Raw genomic sequence first — 20622 nt, 5'->3', positions numbered from 1 at the left:
TGTAGGACAATTTCGTCTTTCTAAAAACTGTACTGAGGCTCCCGACACCCAATCTAACCCCCTGATAACACCTCTTAAAATGTACTCAAGGAATGAAATGCTGCTTCTCCATCATCAGTGAACCTCAGTGTTGTCTTTCTCTTCTTCTTTGGCTCAGAATTTGAATCTCAGATTCTTCATTCCACAGAGCGTTGTCTCTTCATTTCCAAAACACCAGTTTAACAGCTCTCCTCGTGTCTGAAACACACCTGTGTCATAGCAGGCCAGTTAGCTCAAAAGCTGATGATGCATCTTATAATGTGCCTTATATACGGATCAATAATGGTTAATCATGAATACCGTAGTTAGGGGGCATCACTTAAAGGTACGTACACACCGAACGCGACTTTTCAGTCACTGTAGCGCCAGTCGTTAGCAGCAGGTAGCTTGCTCCTGTCGTCATTAGTCGCCACCTGTCCGGATCGAAAGTAGGTCAGTCGCCGGAGGGCGTGGTCTCAAGTTGTGTGCGTGTGAATTGTGGATTTAAAGATGGCAGAGCTTGGTCACATACAAGCAGTTGCGGGGGTTTGTCTTTTGGGGAAAAAAAGGAAAAAACGACGTCTGTGGGTTCATGATGTCCTCCGAAATCGCTCGCAATTCGGCGAGTTTCACCACCTCCTCCAGGAGCTTCGGCTGGATGATGAGCAGTTCCAGCGGTACTTTTGGCTGAACCGCAGCCAGTTCGACGACCTGTTGTCCCGGATCGGTGCTCGGATTTCCCATCAGGACACCAACAATCCCCGCGGCTGAATGGCTGTCCATTTGCTTAGTCAATGTGTAATGTTATGAAGTGCATCGCATGCGCCGACCTTCCTGCGGGGGAACGGCGGAGGAGGGAGGCCCTCTGCTCGTGGTTCGGTGGCCTGGTCGAGAAGGCTAAACCGCCCAAGGCGCGCTAGCCCACGACCAAAGGTAAGGGCAAGCGGCCAAAGATGAAGTCCTGGGACGAGTATGATGAGAGCGACAAGGTCTGAGTATTCGTGGAGGAGGACCCGGAGCTTCTGTTTGCCGACGTCCCCGCGCCGGCTCAGGACTTGGCCCTGCAGGAAGGCCCGAGTGAAGACGAAGAGGAGGAAGCGGCTGCTCCACCACCGAGACGTTTCCCACTCGACGATATGCCAGAGCTCTTCGCGTCGGCGATGGAGAGGCTGGGATTAAAACCCCCGCAGGACCCACATCCTCCTGAGGAAGAAGACTTGTCTTGCTCGGTGCACGAGCTCAAATCCAAGCCGAAGAGGAGGCCGTCGACCACGTGCCTGAAGATTCCGTCGTGTGGGGATTCCTAAAGAAGGACATGGAGGCCCCAGCGAACGTCAAGACTCCAGCCGATGCATACGAACCGTATGCAAAGGTGGATGGAGTCGACTGGAGGAAAGGCCTCCCTCCGCTGGGCGACTCGCTGGCCTTGTGCTTGGCGCCAACCACTTCACCGAGGGCAACAAGGAAGCAGGTCATCCCGGACGAGCATTCTCGCTATACTTATGCCCTGGTGGACAGGGTATACAATTGTGCGACCCAGGTCACGGCGTTGGCCAACAATATGTCTCTTCTGGCCTGCTCCATGGACAGGATGCTCTATGGCAAAGAGGACCTGACCCCAGAGGAGCTACACGAGGCCCAAGTGTCCATGGCCACCTTCTTACGGATGGCGCAGGCCTTCATCAAGGCCGGAGCCAAGCGCCGTTACAAATGGCAGCGCGGAACATGTGGCTTGGCCTTTCGGGACTGGGGAACAAAGAGAGACGCGTCCTCGCTGGTGTCCCCAATTCTGAGGACTCGCTGTTCGGTGAGGGAATTACTGAACACGTGGAGAAGCTGGAGAGTTCACGCAAGACGGCAGGCTTGCTGTCAAGCATGCTGCGCATGGGCTCGGAGAGGAAGCAGGCGCCTCCTTAGAAACAAACAGAACACTCCAGAACACTACCAGAGAGCAAGAAATGAAGCTGTAGAAAGTCCTACAGGACATCTGGACTTGTTCCTGCGCTTCCTTCTGGGTCTTTCTCTGCAGACCAGTCAGAGTCTCCTCCCAGGTTTGTTGTCACTGACAGGAAGTAGATACTGGACACACAGCAGTGCTCATCAAGAAGAAGATAAGTGAGAAAGTGTCTCCAGAGATAAACATCCAGCTGTTCCATTGTCTGAGTGAAGTGAAGGACACTTCTCTCGTGGAGCAGGTCCAACAGCAGCTGACATATAGAGCTCTCTCCACAGATTAAGTGTCGCCTGCTCAGTGGTCCACCCTGGCCTTCATCTTACTGTCCTCAGAGGAAGGTCTGGGGGTGTTTGACCTGAAGAAATACTCTGCTTCTGTGAGAAGCTGCTGCCTGTGGTCCAAGCTTCAAAGGCAGGTTTCTTTTGTTTTGTGAGTTGTAAACTCTGGGTTGTCTCTGATATTCCTTTTCTTGTTAGTTCATTATTGACCTAGTCTTTCACGTATTTTGTTTATTTGTTTCTCTGACCCGGTCTGCCATTGACACTCTTCTTGTAGCAGCTGGGGCCTGGATAGTGTAGGTGACCTGGTGGCGGTTCCTTTTATCGTGTGCTGTGCTGTCGGGCACACGTTTGCATGTTTGTGCAGCTTGGATGCGTTTATCGGGTTCATCAGTTTGTTGTGTGGTTGCACCCGCTGTCTTAGAGGGTGTCCCCCATCCTGGTGCGCCCCAGCTCCACTATAGTCTTGTTACTTTTATTTTTGATTCTTGGATTTTAGAATTATTTGTATTATTAAAGTATCTATATTTATTAACATGCAACTGGAACCCTGTCTCATGTCTCCCGAGTAAGCGGACCTGCGTGTCCTTAGTTATTATTCTGAAATTCCCAAGGTGGCGTTGTTGGACTCTTAATTTGGGCTGTATTTCATATACACTTGCACGCCGACCACCGTAGGGCGCCACAAATACAACAATTGATACATTCACACAGGCTACCCACGTGGTATTGAACTATATTTGCTTCAGACAACGGATGACTCTCATTGCGAAACTCTTACCTTAAGCAGACATACAATCACTCACAAACAATTTACTTTCATGAGATGAGGAGCGTTTACCCCTCGCTTTTACTGCTCACCTGTGGAGCACACGGAACGACACGAGTCAGTTTTGCTCACTCAGTTGTTAACTGAGCTACGCATGCGTCACTCATGTGCCTCACGGCGCATGTGCACCACCTCCTGGATAAATAATAATCCAACTGTTTCTCACAAAACAGAAAACATATTGTGTTAGTTCAAAAAATAGGGGGTGAATGTTTTTTTTTTCTTTTTTTAACTAATCAGGTTATTTTCTAACCCACAACAGAATACTGAAGAACAACGTTTTCAATGAATCATTTCTTATATATCTTGTTTCTTCAACATCATGAAATATGTTTCATCCAAATGTTACTACACGAGAAATCTAACTTTATGAAACCATATGCAATATAAAATGAAATGCATGAACATTTTTGCCAGTCTAACTCATTATGTTATGTAGGTTATCATTACACGCGAAAATATTGATAATGAAACGAATGAAATTACAGATTTTTCACAGGTTAATATTAGCTCAACGTGGGCGGAGCTCAGCCCATTCTCCAGGCTGCAGCCAGGGGCCTCTCGACCCACATGGGGCCTCAGTGGACTACCTGTAAAATTACGACTGTCAGGCTCCCCTTGACTTTTCAAGTGTGTTTCTCCAGGATGCTTTCTCTTCATGCGGAACATTTAATGCATGTTGTCACTCTGCATGAGAGCCACATGGAGCGTACGGGGTGGAAAACTCACACAGGTGTGGAGAGTGAGAGCTCTGAGAGAGCATTGGTTGTCATGTCTATTCGTTACTAAATCAACGGTAACAAAATTAAATGTCAAAAATACAACAGATAATTGATTTTAAATGCCCTGGTAATTACGCAGTGATCGATTAACCAATATTAAGGTTGCTATGTGTGGTTTCTCAAGCCCTGCTGTCATATATTGATGTTATTATGAGGCATATAAATTTAGGTAAGAATAAATATGACGTCGCTGAAGGCCTTGGGTTGAAATACACGCCACTGGTCCTGACCAACCTTCGTATTCAGGTCGCCAATGATGATCCTCAGCTCATGTCGTGGCTGGCTCTCCATCTCCACCTGCAGCTGGTCGTACAAAACCTTTTTTATATGTTCACTTCATCAATCCTATCTCCTATATCTCCTATATTTTTTTCTCCTCCATTTCTTTCAACACGTTCTAAAGAATTGGATTGGAATTGGAATAACAGCATCAGACTTATAATCTGTAGGTCCAAGGTTCAAGTCCCTGTTCGGAGATTCAGGATTGTTGATCTAAAAAATAGTCCCATTAAAAAAAAAACAGTTAAACTGGCAACTTTTTTCTCTGTCATGTCATTTGAACATGAATATATTAATACAGTATTCGCCAGGGGAAAGAAATGTAAGTGACAGATTACAAGTCTTGAGCGCTTTACTCTTTCGTACCCAACAGGCAATAAAATGACCTGACAACTGACCTTCAGAAGGTCGTCAGCAGCTGCATAGAAACTGGAATAACCAGTTAAACCCTGCAAAGTTCAGCGATCACAGATTTGAGCAAAATTTTTGGACAGTTTATATTGATTATTTAAATCATATTTTGCTCTTTCCATCTGACTTTTATGTGCTAAGTCTCTAATGTACTTTTAGCCCGCAAATGATGATTTTGTTGTTGCAACACAAACCTTTTCACAAATGAAAGCAACATCTTTGTCGTGTTACAGTGTGTGAGTATAAAAGTAGTGGCTTCATCACTACATTACATTACAAATAGAAAAGGTTTATTTATGTCCATTATTGCACAGCATCTCCAGAAATGAGATTGTTTTGGAACAGGGCAAAGTAAATGCCTTGTTAAACAAATGTAACTTATTGACACATCATTAACCGTAGCTGGGATTTGGAAGAGTCAGCCTGCCACAAACAAGGAGCAAAGTTTTCAAGGGTCAATACTTCTGTATTTCTGAAAATCTGTCCATCCGATCTGTGAAAAATACAAAACCAAAAAAATATGGGACCAGAGAACATTCAATCAGGATTATGGCATGTGTGTGCATTTACTGTAAATGCATTCCATTTCTATGGTGAATGTGTTCGTGTTGTGTGGACAGCGGGTGATACACTTCTCAGGGCGTCAAGTCAGGGCAGAAGGAAATCAAATTGTTCAAAGTACAAACACAATAAATAGAGGCTGGATCAAGGGCGTTCCTCGTACCAGATACACATCGTCACACACGTGCACGCCCACATTTGTCCTCCAGGCTGAGTCGCTGAGACAAGACCTTCAGGGAGCTCCAGAGAAAACAGACATTCCTGTCTACACCCCAAGTCTTCTAGCCGCTCCTCCATTCGGACACCAGAAGTCTCATGCTCATACTCTCGTACGTAATGGGACATACGTACATGATACTCTCGTACGTAATCTGTGATGTTCATTCTCACGCATGTATAGTGTCATTTGCATTCAGAAGCAACAGATCATCTACAGTAGCAATGATCCCTTTTTGAACGCATGAATTGGACATTAGGATGTAGACAACACAGACAAGGTCGATAAGATAATGTGCCCAACAGAACTTGAATATCAGACTCTTCACTCCACACAGAGTTGTATCCTTAAACTGCTATATGAGCAGGCCGGTTAGCTCAGATGGTTAGAGCGTGGTGCTAATAACGCCAAGGTCATGGGTTCGATCCCCATACCGGCCATTATTTGATTTTAGAAAATTCCACCCAAATGTATTAAAGGAACGAAATACTGCTTCTCCCGAGAGTTCTCGCCCGCCAGACTAACGGTACGTACAGACCAAACGCGACTTCCGCGAGCGGTTGTTTACAAGCAGACTTTCTGCCGTCCTGAGAGTGGCTCAAATCGTGCATTTTTTAATTTCCACCGGAACATAAATAGGAAGAATCTTGTCCGGAGGGAAAGTTCGCCACCGTTCGGTGGCGTTCCTGGTGAGTTGAGACCTTTATTTACCTAAGCTTACTTAAGTTATGTTCGCCTAGACGCAATGTCCACCGAGTTTACGAGGCGAATGTACCGCTGCGACTGTAGGAACTACGTATGTATGGCGACGGGATAAATAAGTACTGTTTCTGATTTAATTTAATTCAGATGAGACGTCCTGAAGGGTCTGTTTATATGAGGGGAGGACGGTGACCGAGGAGCGGAGTGGTCAGCGGCATCTACTGTAGTGCCGTGAAGTGACCGTTCTTCTCCGTCCTCTCTCTTCTGGAGCCCTCCATCTCCAAGAGAGACCTCAGCCAACATGACTGGAGAGGCAGCTGCAGCAAGGTAGCAGGTAGGTTTGCACGTTCGTTTAGTGGGGACATTCTGAATACTAGATTAATATATAAATATAAAAATGTATGTAGCTTTCTGTATTGCTTTTTTCTGTGTAGCTTGTACAATAATGTAATCACACCATGCTGTCATTAAGGAGAGGAGGAGGATGGATCCACTCATGATGTTGGTGATGAGGAGGAGGAGGATGGACCTTCCTCCCTCTTCACCTGGTGCTGCTGCGTCTCCTCCACCTGCCACTGGACCCTCCTCCTCCACTGCTGCTCCTGATGTATGTAGAAATAACATTTTCTAGCATTATTCTATTTTTTAATTAAATGTTATTGTTCTACATCATTCACTGTCATAGTGACATGACTTGCTTTAGGTTAACTATTGCTGTCATATACAGATTTTATTTATTAGTACTCATCACTATGGCATGTAATTGAACTCAACTTTCATTATGTGCAGGACACCGATGGAAGAGACCTCCAGAGGAAGGGGTCACCAGATGCTGAAGCTGAGCTCAAACATCTACGAATGTACTCCCTCCACAAACCCAGCTCAGAAGAAGGGACAGTTTTCAAGGTCCTCGTTCCTTCCAGGTTCCACATAAATTTAAAATGTTACTTTACCAAGCAAAACAAAAGCTGACTGAAATTTGGATCATTTGGACCCTTCATTTATTTTCTTTGTAGCCACAGTTTCATTAAAGGACCGGGCGCCGCCCCACTTCCTCCGCCTCTCTTGACCCTCGTCCCTCTGAGGAAGATCCTTCTAAACACACCTACGTAGTTCACTTCAAGTTTGACTGTGATTCTGTGTGTATTGAATGAGTATAAATGAATGAGTTACTTTATTTTTGCCAATAAAGTGTTTGACAATGAACATTTCTTTTTGTGAAAAATGGATTCACAGAAAAAAATAAAATAAAAAGCACTTTGCAAAATGTCAACAAATTGAGTTGAACACAGCTTTGTTTTATTGCAGAGATGAAATATATATGCAAGAACCTATGCTTTGTTAAAATAGGTGGCTGACTCTTGAATGAGCAATTGCGTTGCACTGATAACTGTTTTTTTCCAAAAAGGAGAAGCCTCATCTTCAACAAAAACATGTGGTCTGTGGCAGTGGTCCTCTGGTCAGCTCCTGGAAGTGGACGGTCACCAACACTGAAGCAGTTGGTGATGAGTCTCCTGTTACCGAAGATCTGCAAAATATAAACCATACATGGATATGTAAACATATATATGTTGGTGATAATTTAACAAAGTATATATCAACCATACAACAGTGCATCTACCTCACAGGATAAATTGTTTCATCACAATGCATTTAACTGTTGCATTCATTGATTACCACAAAGTGGCGCTCACTGAAAAGACTTTAGTGTACAAATTATTGACGATGACAGATTATATTATATATCTCCGAAAATTACTTCAAGCAAACAGCAGATACGACTGCAGAGTTCATGTACTGATGACAGTTCAGAAAGACTTGGACACAAGTCGCCGTACATAACTACACATCGAGCTGGTTACCGAAGTCAGACGTTCACCAGAGGACAGACCGCGGTACTTGGTGTCCTGTATTCGGCCACTGATCCGGACCAACAGGTCGTCCAACTCGCGGCGGTTCCGCCTGAAGTACCGCACGAAGCGGCCGTATCCCGGTGATGCTGCTGGAGGAGGTGGTTAAATTCACCAGTGTGAGCGGCTCTGGCGAATGCTACGAAACAAGAGACATCTCTTTTTCCATGTTTTCAATTAATAAGTAGCGATAGTTTGAGCACCGGCTCCGCCATCTTCAATCCACCGTCCACAACAACTTGAGACCACGCCCCCCGGCGACTGACCTACTTTCGATCCGGACAGGTGGCAACGAATGACGACCTGAGCAAGCTACCTGCTGCTGACGACTGGCGCTACAGCGACAGAAATGTCGCGTTCGGTGTGTACGTACCTTAATGGCCAGAAACTTCCACCCATGGGTATTTTCAAGAGGAAGACCTTGCCAAAAGAAAACTTTGCAGCCGTCATCATCAACCCTAACCTGAAGGGATGGATGAAGAAAAGACGAGTTAACCAGGTTTTTCAACGTTGAAAAACCGGGACACAAATTCGGGGCTTGCTGTCAATCTGGCAGGATTGACTGAAGAACTCTACGTATAGTGGTTAGTACTCTGCGTTGTGGCCGCAGCAACCCCGGTTCGAATCCGGGTCACGGCACTCTGCTTTTCTTTTTTTTCATTCACATTTGCAGGTGCAGGTTTTTTTGTCAAACCGATCTGGAGCACACAGTGGAACCAATGGGGTTAGTTTGATGCTGCTTGTTTGGTTGAAACAAATAGCTGCACCCACATGGCCCTTTAGGTATTTAGTTTGACGCCCCAGATGAAATATGAATTAGTGTTAGTAGAACAGAGAGAGCTGCTGACTTCCATGAAGATTTGAACTGACAGAATGAATCTAGATCAAAAGCCATATATTTAAGATATTTTGGGTGCTTGTGTCTACATTTCCGTGGCGTTTTTTGTTCAGTTATTTTAACTTAGGTATTTAGTTTTTCTTAACTATCCTCTGGTGAGGAATTGCAGAAACTGCATGTGATACAAATTCTGATTAGATTGAGGATTGTTGATGGAAATGATGGAAGTGCTCGCCATAAACTGGCTACTTTTTTTCCTCTCTTATGTCATTTGAATATGAATATATCAATACTGTATTTGCCAGGGGGAAAGAAATGTAAGTGACAGATTTTTAAAAAATCCTCAGAAGCAGTTAAAGAGAGGAAGAATGTCTGTCTGAATTGGGATTCGAACCCACACCTACATTCAGAAAGCAGAAGTCCCACGGTTAGGAAGGTTTATCACCTTGAGTCTGGCGCCTTCGACCACTCGGCCATCCTGACAACTGACCGACAGAAGGTCGTCAGCAGCTGCATATAGACTGCAATAACCAGTTAAACCCGTTGACCAGACGGAGTCGGGCATGTTTGATGCTGTAATCGCCCGACTGTTCAATTCAGACACTGAAGAAGAATTCCAGGGATTCGTGGATGAGGAATGAACTGATAAAGTGAGCTTTTCCTGTTTCTCCTTACCAATGAACAAGGTTGGTCATATTGTGAATCTGGACATTAAAGTTTGAACAACGTTGAGTTATTGGGTTATTGTTATATTGTTATTGCTTTGCACTGCTTTGAGACTTCCTATATTCCTATATATTCCTATTCCTTACTATATCTAGTGGACTCAAAACGCAACCTCAGCCACGACTCCAGCTTCTATTCTATGTGCCTCATCATGTGGTACTATGGCAGGACAAAGGAGTCGGAGTCGCAGGTCAAGTTCTGTGTGTCGTTTATTCAGTCTTCACAACAAAGATTCCCCAGTGCGTGGCATACAGCCTCTATTTAATGAGTCACACCTGTGTGTCCCTACCCATCATCCCACTGGCTAAGACACCACACCCCCAAGCACCCGCTACAGTATGCCGATATATGGAGTCAGTTTTAAAATAGACCATTCATTCAAGGTGCGTCTTATAATCCGATGCACCTTATCGTGTGGAAAATACGGTAACCTTCAGTTTGACCTGTGATTCTTCTGTCGCCTCTGGGACTCTGCACCTGCTGGCACTCTACGTTGTGTCTGCTTGGATGCGTGTGCAGCGTGGAGAGAAAAGACACTGGCCAGCGTTCGAAGATTCTGTTTTTTCGAAACACGACTCGCATTAGTCCACCACAACCACAAAACAAACAAGCAGTCTTTCATTTACAAAAAAAAAAAAAAATGAAACACTATTGTTTGACTTCATGAGAAGAATATTTACTCAGTGCATGCCACACATTTCATCACAACTTTTCTCGTCTGTATTGCTCAAGAAAGATGTTTCCAAGCAGCCGTGATCGTATAGTGGTTAGTACTCTGCGTTGTGGCCGCAGCAACCCCGGTTCGAATCCGGGTCACGGCACTCTGCTTTTCTTTTTTTTCATTCAAATCTGCAGGTGCAAGTTTTTTTGTCAAACCGATCTGGAGCACACAGTGGAACCAATGGGGTTAGTTTGATGCTGCTTGTTTGGTTGAAACAAATAGCTGCACCCACATGGCCCTTTAGGTATTTAGTTTGACGCCCCAGATGAAATATGAATTAGTGTCAGTAGAAGAGAGAGAGCTGCTGACTTCCATGAAGATTTGAACTGACAGAATGAATCTACATCAAAAGTCATATACTTATGGCTTAGTTTAACCAGTTTAACCAGTAATTCTTCTGTCACCTCTGGGACTCTGCACCTGCTGCCACTCTGCATTGTGTCTGCTTGGATGCGTGTGCAGCGTGGAGAGAAATGAGACTGGCCTTCAAAATCCATATATTAGATATAAGATATTTTGGGTGCTTGTGTCTACATTTACCGAGGTGTTTTTTGTTCAGTTATTTTAACTTAGGTACTTAGTTTTTTTTATTATTTATTATTCTTTGGTGAGGAATTGCAGTGATGGAAGATCACAGAAACTGTACGCGATACAAATTCTGATAACATTCAGGATTGTTGATGCAAATGCTCGCCCCTAAACTGGATACTTTTTTCTCTCTCTCATGACATTAGAATCTGTATATATCAACACTGTATTTGCCAGGGGAAATAAATGTGACAGATTTTAGAAAAGTCTTCAGCGCTTTAGAAGCAATGAAAGAGAGCAAGAATGGGAAACGTGACCTTACAATGGGGCAGAGAAAAAGGTTTGTCAGAAGTGGGATTCGAACCCACGCCTCCATTCAGAGACCAGAAGTCCCGTGGTTAGGAAGGTTTATCACCTTGAGTCTGGCGCCTTAGACCACTCGGCCATCCTGACAACTGACCTGCAGGGAGTGTGGAGACGATGTGGTTCCATCTTCTCAAAGCACTTCATGATGGTGGATGCCAGTGCAACGCGGCGAAAGTCGTCCAGACACATGGTGGTCGGTTTCTTGGGCACAGGAATAATTATGGCATGAAACATGGAGGGACGACCGCCTGGATCAGAGAGGTGTTGAAGATGTCTGTGAGCACTTGGACAGCTGGTCTGCACATTCCTTCAGCAGTCGTCCAGGAATGTTGTCAGGGCCTGCAGCTTTACTTGCTTGGTGCTGCTGGCATTCTGAAAGAAGCCTTGGGCCTTCCGACTGTGGGCGTGCTTTGCTGCCCGGATTTCGCGATTCAGATTCGCTCTCGCTGATCTGAATGCCGTTCCATCTCCAGATTTGACGACATTTCGCTCCCTCAGTCTTTCACGCACCTCTTTCGTCATCTAAGGCTTCTGATTGGCCCGAGTCACGATGGTCTTGTTGACTGTGACTCTCTCCATGCACCACTGGATGGAGCCAGTCACCACTGACGCGTACTCCCCCACGTCTGTTTGCTGATTGCAGTCCATAGCAGCATCCTTGAACATGCTCCAGTCAGTACGCTCGAAACAGTCCTGAAGGGCTGACATGGCTCCCTCTGGCCACACTCTCACTGTCCTCACCACTGGTTTCTCTCTGATGAGCAGGGGCTGGTATGCAGGGACCAGCAACACAGAGAGATGATCTGAGGAGCCGAGGTGAGGACGAGGGACAGCTCTGTACGCCTTCTTGATGTTGGTGTAGACCAGGTCCAGGGTGTTCTCCCCACAAGTAGCGAAGTCCACATGCTGGTGAAAGGCTGGAAGCACAGTCTTCATATTGGCCTGGTTAAAGTCCCCTGCCACAATGAAGACACTCTCCGGGTGTGTGGACTGCACGTCGCTGATGGCTTGATGGAGGACACTCAGGGCCTGTTTGCAGTCAGCGCTTGGAGGGATGTACAGGGCCACCACTGTGACGCTGGTGAAATCACGGGGCAAGTAGAAGGGTCTACATTTCACAATCAGAAACTCTATGTCCACACAGCAGTGACTGGAGACCAGAGTTGTGTTGATACACCAGTTGTTGTTGATGTAGATGCAGACACCCCCGCCCCGGGTTTTACCTGTAAGCACGTGGTTCCTGTCCGCGCTGAACACTGTTAGCCCTTCCAGGCTAATGGCGGTGTCCGGGACAGAAGAGTTCCGTGTCTCCCTTCGGGTGTTCAAGTCCAGTTTCAAATAGTCCAGTTTGTTTTCTAGCGAGCGCACGTTAGAGAGCAGGACCGACGGGAGCGGCGAGCGGGACGGGTTAGCATTTAGCTTAGCACTTAGCTTAGCCTTAATTCCGCCGCGGCAACCGCGCTTCTGCTTCCTCTCGCACCGCTTCCGATGTCCCCCGTGATGATGATCCCTGCTGCTGGGGAGGGGCTTCCCTCTGCTGTAGGTTTCTGAATCTGACTGGCGGGGCTTCGCTATGCTGTAGATCCTTGGATCCGACCGGTGGAACAGACCGAGGTCGTGTAGCGTCGTCCGTGTCTCCGCGCTAACGGGATAAAAGCCGTTGAAATCCCTCAGATTAATGATTGTTTGCCGGTCATATCCTAATAAACGCATTGCGCCGTTTCCACTGTTTGTTCGTTCGTTCGTTGATTGTTTCATTTTCATTGTATTATACATACATTTGGCTTTGTTACCGGGAGCCTCAGTAGCCGCTGCCTGACAAGGCGCCGCCATCAAAGTCAATGATGCAAAGTCAAACATGCAGTGAGATGAGGTTTTTGGCCGACTCAGTTCGGCTCCTCAGCTTCTCTATTTCTTTAAGTCCATGTCAGCTCAAGATATGTATCTACTCAGTTCCACTCCGCACATAAATTGATGCATCAGTCAAAATATAGCAGTTGTGAGTGTTATGAATGTGGGTTGGAATACTTGAGCTTCATTTTCTAAACGTTGTGATGTCTGCCTGCCCAAGGCATTTGCAGCAAGGAACACAATTGGTGGCAATGGCCATGAAAATGCATTGTCCTTCATATGGTACCTGAAGGACACGGAGCATGGACTGTGCTGATGGACTTGAAGGAGGTGGTTGAAATAGTACTGTGCCCGGTATTCACGGAAGAATCAATTCAGGATTTGCACAGGAAGATACTGGACCACCGAAACATTTCAAACTCCGGCCTCAACATCATGACGTTGAACACTCCCCTGACCTGATAGGGTGTTTTGGCACCGTTGTTCATTTATGGAGCGTAGGATTTGAGGGTAAACACCGCATTTTCTTTATATATATATATTTAAACACAACTGTGAAACTTCTCTCATGTTAACTGTTAAATACATATATAGTCACAGTTAACATAATATCATTGGCCAGTATGGGGATCGAACCCATGGCCTTGGCGTTATTAGCACCACGCTCTAACCATCTGAGCTAACCGGCCAGTTGCAGGAGTTATTGTATTGCTGTTCTGGAGATAAGGAGAGGAGCGAGGGAACAAGTTGAACAAAGGACCTTTGGTGTTGAAGTCCTGCATAAATGAAGAAGAGAAAGATCATCACTGAGGCTCAAAGATGATGAAGGAGATAGTCAGATGTGGCAGTGGAATTAGGGCTGATCAGGGATTGAACTCACAGTTGCTGCATCGAAGCTAAAGTTCAAACATCAGTCTCTGACAAGTACCATGCATTAGCAGTCAGACCATGCAACAACAGCTGTTGACCGTAATACATGACTTTCATGGTTCAGCCAATATTGAGGGACTCACTAGTAATCCCAGCTCCACGCTGTGGAGAAGATAGTTTTAAGAGGTGGTTTTATTTAGTTGTTCAATGCGCTCGCTGCATGAAATAACTGAACACATTTTCAGGCACATGCTTTGGTTCCTGCATACAAATGAAATGCTGTCAAATATATCTGTAAAAACACTCAAAACTCTGAACTTTGCTCTTTGGCAACCTTAAATCACAGCATCTACTCTGCCTCTCACTGAGGATGTCCAGAGACTTCACAGACATCTGGTAAAATGCTGATGTGGCATCTGAAAACTTGGCAAAGACGCCTTCGCCTAAATTGTTGTTGTGGGGTTCCTGAAGAGAATGAGTTCTTGTTTGCCAGACCACAATGTCTGACCTCTGATTGTTTGAGGACACAACCCAGTGAGCCAAAATATCCAAATTATTACTGGCTGTGGCAAAAGGGTCTCTGGCGAATCTTCAGGGGAAATTGATCGAAGGTAGCTATTTTACTTTCTTATTGATTGCTACTGTCAAAGTGAGATTTACAATTAAGTGATTCTGCCTCACGATGCAGCTGCTCGACCGGACCTTCTCGTGTGCGCTACACCTCCAGAACCTCGCGAACAATATGGCATTCCTGGCAGCGGACCTGGACAAAGCAGTGTTCGAACCGGAGGGCTTAGTGAAGGAGCAATTGGAGTGCACTCAGACGACTGCAGCGGCTTTTCCAAAGATGTCACTCACTGTCTCCATGGACGGAGTTAGGATCCGCTCACTTTCCCAGATGGCAGCGCGCAATATCTGGCTCTCCAGTACAACGCTGAAGGAAGCAGATAGACAGACTGGATGGAGCACCCAATTCCGACGACACCCTGGTGCGCAAAGGTTCTGGAGCTGCTGGAGAGACTTGATCTTGTTTTTTAAAGCCAACCATGTCCATCATTAGAGGGAACTGAAACAATGAAAGGAGGAAAAAAAAAGAATCACCATAACCTCCCTATTCTTAATGGAATTTAGCATCACAACATATACAGTATGCATTGGGAAAATATGAACATAAACTTAATATTGGTTCTGGACTCAAAAGTTGCAAAATACACAGAAAATTATGATTAATAAAAGTGTAATAAAAACATTGATGACGACTCAACTTCAAAAACTTTTGGCGTGGAAGGAATGAAAGTGTCATGACCTGGATTTGAACCAGGGTTGCGGCGGCCACAACGCAGAGTACTGACCACTATACGATCACGGCTGCCAGGACCCATGTTTCTTACACAATAGAAGAAGCCACCTCACCACATTTCTCTCACATTAGTGTTGACCAGAAAAGTTATGTGGCATGCACTGCAGAAATACTGTTCTCATGTTTTACTTTTGCGTCATGAATGAAAGATTAGCTCAAGCTAGCCAGGAGTCGAACCTGGAATCTCCTGATCCGTAGTCAGGCGCGTTATCCATTGCGCCACTAGCCCTATGTTTTGTTCAATTCCATGTGAACTGACTTGAGTGAAAGTTGGGTCTCAGACGCCTCAACATTCCAAAGCAGTTCAACCCCAGTGCCAGAATGAAAAGAAACTTTCTGTGCTTGATTCCTTGAAGCCTTTGGTGAACCACCTCCTGACAATGGTGCCTCCCCTGCCATCTAAGTTTGACTCGCTTAGCTCAATACACATCGACGGATCATCAATTGAACTCATATGACGTCTCTGTCCGAAATGATTCCTAAAAGCAATCCTCAGAGACTATCCCATGAGCCCAAGAATCCACTTTTGAAGGGCAACTTCTAATCTTTTCATCATCTGCCTTTCAATGATGTATCAATAAATCAACTGCAAAACTGATCCAGCCACATATCAGGTCCCACACCAGGACTCACAATCAACTGATGACAGTCTTCACACACCTGGTTGGTGAAAAGGAGACTGGTTGGGACAAAAACCTGCACCCACTGTGGCTCTTTGAGGACCAGTGTGAGACCCCTGGTCTCGGGTGTCTTTCTCTCTTACTCACTGTAAAGGTAGTGTTAGCGTTTGTCCATGAATCTTTATCTTTATTTGCATCAATGTATCTTGAAAAGTTGACTCTGGCTAGCAGGCCAACTTCTGAGGACTCAAGAGAGGAATGTGTTACAATGTCTGAGTGATTTGGGTGGAACAAGAGGCAGGTGGCATGTTGAGTCCTCCTCATCCATCAGGGCTGCAGAGCCCATGTGCAAGACAGAGAACATCCTATCGTCCATTGTGTCGGGACAATGGTGTGTCCAACCTGGATTTGAGCAAGCTAAAAAGTTGCGCCCAACGTGGGGCTCGAACCCACGACCCTGAGATTAAGAGTCTCATGCTCTACCGACTGAGCTAGCCGGGCTCCATGGTGTGTTGCCTGACTGAGAGAACTTCGACTTTCTAGCCAGTAATCGGATTAAGCTGTTTACATTCAAATTCAAAAATGCACAGCAAATAACATGATGAATACAACACTTTAAAAACGCACGTGCTGAGTCAAGACAACCACACAGCAACTGGTTCAGAGTCACATGCTTTAAACAACTCCAGTCAAAAGTGCAAATATACTGTAAACTATAGTTGGCACCATTTACTCTTTACCCACAAAGACCTTCAGGAATAATTCCCCGAATAATCCCTTCGTCCTTTTCAGGCATTGTTCACAATATATTTAAGGTTCAGATTTAGAAAGAGTTATGTGTTTACGTTTTTTCCTTTCATCACACTTCTTCTTGAACTTAGTCATTGTCCAGCCTTAACACTGCAGGTCCTGAGTTGCAATTGTGATGAGATGTCTCTTTGCAATCCTCCTCATGGATGGGAATGTTGCTTCATGTATTTTCTACCAAAGAAGTGGGTCTCCATTCCATGCACTTGATCTTTCCTCTGAGTCACACTGCTTTTCATTGACCGCACAAGCCTCGTTGGCGCAGTAGGCAGCGCGTCAGTCTCATAATCTGAAGGTCGTAAGTTCGAGCCTCACACGGGGCAATGTCTTTCTGAAAAGTTATATGGATTTCCATTTATTTAAGTTTTGGGGGACAAGCTTTGCAACATGACTCCTACCACGACCTTCATTTATGGTATGTTTCCACGGAGCGATATGTGTCCATTGTCCCCTCTTCCCAGACATCAGGAAAGTTGTGGATGATGTTTGCGACCGACACCAGCACGATGTAGGACGGACGACTCCAGAACACGAGAAAAGTCTCTTTTGTGCTCTGATCACTTATATGTGTGCAAAACAGGTCATTGACGTCAGAAGACGGTCACCAGTTCTCAGATGTTATTGGAACGATGGTTCAGAGGATTGTGTTGAAGTGCTGGTTTGTTCAAAGGCTGAACAACAGAAGCAACGTTTCTGTTGTTTCAACATCATATAATTGTTGATTTCATGGTGACGATGCTGTGTTTTAGCAGCTAAATGTTGTGATATCTGCCTTGCACGACCACAAACTTCACTCCTGTTTTGTGACAGCTTTACACTTCCAAATCCTAGCTACAGTTAATGATGTGATCACCCTCTTCCTAAACTACCTCATTTATTCCAGGTACGTCCCATATGGTGTCGTTGTTTGGCCCCTGGTATGGGAACCACATCGGGACGCTCCGATCGATCAGTCACCATGATCCTGATCAAGCCATAAACCCCTTTGGGTGGACTCCTGTCCCATAGGTCGTCGTATTCCTAGTTCTTGCCCAGGACAACCAGCGTTGACTATTAGCTTGGAGCTTCTGACCTTGTGCTGCCACTTTGACTGAACATGTGTAATACGTGCTTTTGACAGAGATTTGAATGCAAAACACTGACACAAGATTTCAGCATCAGAGCGATTCACTGTCACCATTGGTATTTATGTCCAACTGTTTTGGGACACAAGCTTTGCAACACTACTAAGTGATGCGAGCCATGTGACAACACAATGTCCATGTGATCAGTACAATGAGGTTTGGGACAAAGAAGTGGAAGACAGTGTTGATCGATGCAGAGATGAAATGGTGGAACCTTTTGCTCTCATTCTCTTTATTCATTTATTCCCTAAAGCACTGCTACCATCTTTCTTTCACACTCTCTCTTTGCTGAAAAACACATAGCGATCACTTACTTCAGTCACACAATCCTTCTGCACAATCTTCAAACCTTGAAAACTGAAAGCGTTTGTTCACAGATCCGCATTTTCTTGTGTATCAGCATGTCTCTGTGGCGCAATAGGTTAGCGCGTTCGGCTGTTAACCGAAAGGTTGGTGGTTCGAGCCCATCCAGGGATGTGACCTGCTTTATCTTGCAGTAAAAACTTCATTCATGTACTCACAGGCGTCACCAAACTGTCCCAGAAAGGGCTGCAGGTTTTTCTTCCAACTGAGCACAGACAGTTTAACCAATCACGTGTCAATTTGGAGACCCCAACTCTTAACCATCGTTCCATGAACATATGTGAACCTGGGATCATCTTCTGTTATTATGATTATTATTATAAATATAATATCCACACAGACAGTCCCTTGTCCCATGATCATAGACATGGTTCATCATACCTGAAGCTGTGTGTGCATGGTACTACTTGTGCTGTTTGAGCATTTGATTTTGTAAGTAGCGATTGCTTGAGCACCGGCTCCGCCGTCTTCAACCTAGCGTCCACAACAACTTGGGGACACTCCACCTCGACAATTTACCTACTTTGGGGATGTGTTCGAACCAGGCAGGTGACTAATCACAACATGAGCAAGCAACCAGCGACTGACGATTGGCGCGACTGTGACTGAAAAGTAGCCGGCGGTGTGAACGTACCATCAGTGTTCGACTTCTTCATTACACAGAGAGTTGTATCCTTAAACACATTTAGTTGCAGGCCGGTTAGCTCAGATGGTTAGTGCGTGGTGCTAATAACGCCAAGGTCATGGGTTCGATCCCCATACTGGCCATTATCTTATTTTAGAAACTTCCACCCAAATGTATTAAAGGAACGAAATACTGCTTCTCACGATAGTTCTCGCCTGCCAGACTAATGGCCAGAAACTTCCATCCATAGCTATTTTCAGTTACAACTATTTGTAATTGAAAATAACCTATTTAAAGTTATTAAGGTTATTTTAAGATTAAATAACCTATTTAAATAAACAATTTCTATTACAACAGTAGCATATGAATCCATCTTGAAATCTCGATATGCATGATGGAATCTGAAGTGATGGGTTGATGGTTCAAAGCCACACAGGGATAGCACGCAGTCGTACGACTTCTCAGAAACGCCTGGATAGCTCATTTCCGGAGGTGTTTTTTGTTACTTTTCTTTTCAGTTGCAAGTTATTTTAACTAAGCTACTTAGTTATTCTTTATTATTCTCCGGTGAGGAATTGGGGTTAAGGAAGATCACAGAAACTGTACGTGATCCAAATTCTGATTAGATTCAGGATTGTTGATGGAAATGCTCGCCCCTAAACTGGATACTTTTTTCTCTCTCTCATGTCATTTGAATCTGAATATATTTGCACTGTATTTGCCAGGGGGAAGTAAATGTGACAGATTTTAGAAACGTCTTCAGCGCTTTAGAAGCAATAAAAGAGAGCAAGACTGGGAAACGTGACCTTACAATGGGGCAGAGAAAAAGGATTTGTCAGAAGTGGGATTCGAACCCACGCCTCCATTCAGAGACCAGAAGTCCCATGGTTAGGAAGGTTTATCACCTTGAGTCTGGCGCCTTCGACCACTCGGCCATCCTGACAACTGACCTTCAGAAGGTCGTCAGCAGCTGCATAGAAAATGGAATAACTAGTTAAATTCTGCAAAGTTCAGCGATCACAGATTTGAGCAAAATTTTTGGACAGTTTATATTGATTATTTAAATCATATTTTGCTCTTTCCATCTGACTTTTATGTGCTAAGTCACTAATGTACTTTTATCCCGCAAATGATGATTTTGTTTTTTCAACACAAACCTTTTCACGAATGAAAGCAACATCTTTGTCGTGTTACGGTGTGTGAATATAAAAGTAGTGGCCTCATCACTACATTACATTACAAATAGAAAAGGTTTATTTATGTCCATTATTGCACAGCATCTCCAGAAATTAGATTGTTTTGGAACAGGGCAAAGTAAATGCCTTGTTAAACAAATATAACTTATTGACACATCATTAACCGTAGCTGGGATTTGGAAGAGTCAGCCTGCCACAAACAAGGAGCAAAGTTTTCAAGGGTCAATACTTCTGTATTTCTGAAAATCTGTCCACCCGATCTGTGAGAAACACAAAACCAAAAAAATAAGGGACCAGAGAACATTCAATCAGGATTATGGCATGTGTGTGCATTTACTGTAAATGCATTCCATTTCTATGGTGAATGTGTTCGTGTTGTGTGGACAGCGGGTGATACACTTCTCAGGGCGTCAAGTCAGGGCAGAAGGAACCACAGAAGCAGTGGGATGCAAGCTTCGGTTTATTCCACATCAGCATAACATCGTCTCATCGCTTGGCATCGCTATCCATCAAATTGTTCAAAGTACAAACACAATAAATAGAGGCTGGATCAAGGGCGTTCCTCGTACCAGATACACATCGTCACACACGTGCACGCCCACATTTGTCCTCCAGGCTGAGTCGCTGAGACAAGACCTTCAGGGAGCTCCAGAGAAAACAGACATTCCTGTCTACACCCCAAGTCT

The 20622-nt window shown here is 44.9% G+C and overlaps 10 non-coding genes across 10 annotated transcripts; 5 read left to right on the top strand and 5 right to left on the bottom strand.

Annotated features, from left to right (window-relative positions):
- The first annotated feature begins 5695 nt into the window (after positions 1 to 5695).
- On the top strand, positions 5696 to 5769 carry trnai-aau (transfer RNA isoleucine (anticodon AAU)). The gene has a single exon. It is a non-coding gene; the product is annotated as a tRNA-Ile (tRNA).
- Positions 5770 to 10254: 4485 nt separating this feature from the next.
- Positions 10255 to 10326, top strand: trnah-gug (transfer RNA histidin (anticodon GUG)). Its single transcript has one exon. It is a non-coding gene; the product is annotated as a tRNA-His (tRNA).
- A 771-nt stretch (positions 10327 to 11097) lies between these two features.
- trnal-caa (transfer RNA leucine (anticodon CAA)) lies at positions 11098 to 11207 on the bottom strand. The gene is made up of 2 exons: positions 11170 to 11207; positions 11098 to 11143 (listed from the first exon to the last, which is right to left on the bottom strand). It is a non-coding gene; the product is annotated as a tRNA-Leu (tRNA).
- A 2379-nt stretch (positions 11208 to 13586) lies between these two features.
- On the bottom strand, positions 13587 to 13660 carry trnai-aau (transfer RNA isoleucine (anticodon AAU)). The gene has a single exon. It is a non-coding gene; the product is annotated as a tRNA-Ile (tRNA).
- Positions 13661 to 15357: 1697 nt separating this feature from the next.
- trnar-acg (transfer RNA arginine (anticodon ACG)) lies at positions 15358 to 15430 on the bottom strand. The gene has a single exon. It is a non-coding gene; the product is annotated as a tRNA-Arg (tRNA).
- Positions 15431 to 16249: 819 nt separating this feature from the next.
- trnak-cuu (transfer RNA lysine (anticodon CUU)) lies at positions 16250 to 16322 on the bottom strand. The gene has a single exon. It is a non-coding gene; the product is annotated as a tRNA-Lys (tRNA).
- A 556-nt stretch (positions 16323 to 16878) lies between these two features.
- trnam-cau (transfer RNA methionine (anticodon CAU)) lies at positions 16879 to 16951 on the top strand. The gene has a single exon. It is a non-coding gene; the product is annotated as a tRNA-Met (tRNA).
- Positions 16952 to 18155: 1204 nt separating this feature from the next.
- trnan-guu (transfer RNA asparagine (anticodon GUU)) lies at positions 18156 to 18229 on the top strand. Its single transcript has one exon. It is a non-coding gene; the product is annotated as a tRNA-Asn (tRNA).
- Positions 18230 to 18809: 580 nt separating this feature from the next.
- trnai-aau (transfer RNA isoleucine (anticodon AAU)) lies at positions 18810 to 18883 on the top strand. The gene has a single exon. It is a non-coding gene; the product is annotated as a tRNA-Ile (tRNA).
- A 690-nt stretch (positions 18884 to 19573) lies between these two features.
- Positions 19574 to 19683, bottom strand: trnal-caa (transfer RNA leucine (anticodon CAA)). Its single transcript has 2 exons — positions 19646 to 19683; positions 19574 to 19619 (listed from the first exon to the last, which is right to left on the bottom strand). It is a non-coding gene; the product is annotated as a tRNA-Leu (tRNA).
- Between the last annotated feature and the right edge of the window lie 939 nt (positions 19684 to 20622).

Source organism: Synchiropus splendidus, chromosome 10 (genome assembly GCF_027744825.2).
Source record: "Synchiropus splendidus isolate RoL2022-P1 chromosome 10, RoL_Sspl_1.0, whole genome shotgun sequence".
Taxonomy (NCBI): Eukaryota; Metazoa; Chordata; class Actinopteri; order Syngnathiformes; family Callionymidae; genus Synchiropus; species Synchiropus splendidus.
The sequence above is the reverse complement of the archived record's forward strand: the minus strand, read 5'-3'. Positions and strand labels throughout refer to the sequence as shown.